Source organism: Quercus lobata, chromosome 10 (assembly GCF_001633185.2).
Source record: "Quercus lobata isolate SW786 chromosome 10, ValleyOak3.0 Primary Assembly, whole genome shotgun sequence".
In the NCBI taxonomy this organism is placed as follows: Eukaryota; Viridiplantae; Streptophyta; class Magnoliopsida; order Fagales; family Fagaceae; genus Quercus; species Quercus lobata.
Window position 1 is genome coordinate 59,573,067 of NC_044913.1, and position 2,965 is coordinate 59,576,031.

At 35.2% G+C, this 2,965-nt stretch overlaps 1 pseudogene; it reads left to right on the forward strand.

The window, feature by feature from the left end:
- Nucleotides 1-2,455, forward strand: LOC115966009 (annotated as a pseudogene).
- The last annotated feature ends 510 nt before the right edge of the window (nt 2,456-2,965 follow it).

Genomic DNA, 2,965 nt, shown 5'->3' on the forward strand with positions numbered 1-2,965 from the left:
TGTTTCTTGCTTATAACAAGTCCTATTTTGTTCATTGAGTGAGACAAAAACAAGCTTAAGAAAATGGAGAGAGAACAAAGAGCTACTCTTACCCATGTTGTTGTACTCTCATTCCCTATACAAGGCCACATAAACCCAATGCTCCAATTCTCCAAACGCCTAGCTTCAAAGGGTCTCAAGGTGACCCTACTTTCCACCAACTCCATCGTCAAATCCATGGATGGTCAAGCCAGCTCTGTCACAATTGAGCCGATTGCTGATGACTCTGGGGAGTGTCCAACAGTAGAAACCATGGAAGCGTATATCGAGCGCTTCAAAGTCATGTTTTCACATAGTTTGGAAGACCTTATTGAGAGAAATAAAAGCATTGGGTATGCTACTAAATTAGTTATCTATGATAGCATTTTGCCTTGGGCACTAGAGGTAGCAAAACAACATGGTGTTGGTGGAGCTCCGTTTATGACTCAATCATGCACAATTGCTGCCATCTTTTACCACTTGTTTCAGGGGCGAATTACACTTCCTCTACATTCTGAAGTATCATTGCCTTCGCTGCCACTGCTAAGGATCGATGACATGCCGTCCTTCATTTCTCAGCCAGATTTATATCCACTTCTTCTAAGACTTTGCGTGGATGAGTTCCATAATCTCCATGAAGTGAATTGGGTATTTTGCAGCTCTTTTGATAAGTTGGAAGAGGAGGTAAGTTTGTTCTATAATTTCACCAAATATATCTTTTAATTTGCTTGCGTGTAAACATTCATAACACAATTTTTTTTTTTTTAATATACATTTTAAATGACAGAGGGGGGATGCAAACTTGGAAATCTCTCTCCATTAGAAATACTAGGATATATGTCATTTGATTTAAAGGTCATTGGTTCATGCATTCAATATACATAATTATAGGTACATGGAGATATATACATCATATTTAATAGATCCTACCAAGCCAACTAGTTAATCGAGCTAGACTGACATTCTTATGGGGTAACAATTGTTTGACAAAAAATTGAGTATTCAATTCTTCAAAACAAAGTTTTGATTATTGTTAAAAGAGTAAATTCGGTTAAAGCGTATCCATGGAAATTGCTACCGTGACGATGATTTTTTCTTTCTAAATTGATACCATGACCATGATTTTTTTTTTCCTTAGATATATGAAGAGAAGGTGTGTGTATATATATATATATATACACACAAAATAGGATTTTAACCTATCCATCCAAGTCACCAATTAATTTTTTGATAGATGATCAAGATAAATGGTTTCTAGATAAGCAATAAATGTTTTTTGAGAAATATTCTATCCATGTATGATAAAGAAAGAAATGACACTTGCATATATAAAACTCATCTTTCCATTGTTTTTTATTAAATACCGGTGGTTAGGGATATACCATATAAAAACTTAAGTTTGGAACGTCATATTCATATTCAAAGTGGAAAGAAAAATGAAAAGATATAAATACACATGATGAATTTATTTTCGATCAATTGTTTTCCAATGAACTTGTGTTCAAGATGTTTTGGTGTAATTTATTCAAAACTATGTTGTGAACGTTTTGGTGAATTCCATCAGGTGGTGAGCTGGATTTCAAGCCAATGGCCAATCAAGAACATAGGACCAACAATTCCATCAATGTACTTAGACAAGAGGTTGAAGGACGACAAGAATTACGATCTGAGCCTCTTCAAACCAAATGTTGATGCTTGCATGAAATGGCTGGACTCGAAGGATACTGGCACAGTTGTTTATGTATCTTTTGGAAGCTTGGCTGCCTTACGAGAAGAGCAAATGGAAGAACTAGCATTGGGCCTAAAGAGGAGTAATAGGTATTTCTTGTGGGTAGTTAGAGAGACAGAAACAAAGAAACTTCCTACCAACTTTATGGAGGAGACAACTGAGAGAGGTTTGGTGGTGTCATGGTGTCCTCAATTAGAAGTTTTGTCTCATAAGGCTGTCGGCTGCTTCGTGACTCACTGTGGTTGGAACTTGACACTCGAAGCACTGAGCTTGGGTGTGCCAATGGTGACCATGCCACAATGGACTGACCAAACCACCAACTCTAAGTTTGTCATGGATGTGTGGAAGGTCGGGATTAGGATTAAGGTGGATGACAAAGGCATGGTCACAAGAGAAGAAATTGAGCTGTGTATTAATGAGGTTATGGGAAAAAGAGGGAGGAGCTGAAAAGGAATGCAATAAAATGGAAGAAATTAGCTAATGAGGCTTTGGATGAAGGTGGAAGCTCTGATAAGAACATCGATGAGTTTGTAGTAAAAATTATGCACACCTAAAATTATGTAAAACAAGGTCATTGTTGGAAATCTCGAAAGATAGCTTTTATATATAGGTCATGTTAACGAGTGTCCTTACGGCATTGGTTAACAATCCATTTTAGAAAAGTTTTGACACTACTTTTATAGGAAATAAAAAAAACTGTCAAAACAATCCATTTGTTAGCATTTCCCTTCATATATTCATGTAGGTTTACATCATTTGCATTTATGTGGTTTTTTTTTTTGTTTTTTTAGTTGTTGCATTCATGTAATTTTGTGTTTTTATTAATGAGAAAGTTTTTGAAGATGATATTATGAAAATGTTACTGTCTACTCTAAATACAGATCATATCCTAATAAATATCAACTACACACGTATTATATTAATCCCAAAAATTAGAGAAAATTACACTTTACCACCCTAAACTATACCAAGTTACATTTTACACTCTAAACTATTCAAATGTACAATTTGAACCTCGATGTTACTTTTGCTATATATTATGTTTAACGAAATCCTACTATACATGACAAGCACATGCATATTGCTTAGGTGGATCAAACTTAAACGACTAAAACACCCTTCTTGCAAATCAATTAAAATAAAAACCAATTTTTTTCCACATCTCTCTCCCTGTCTAATGTGCGTGCTAGCCTTTTCCAAATTCATATTCTTGTAAAC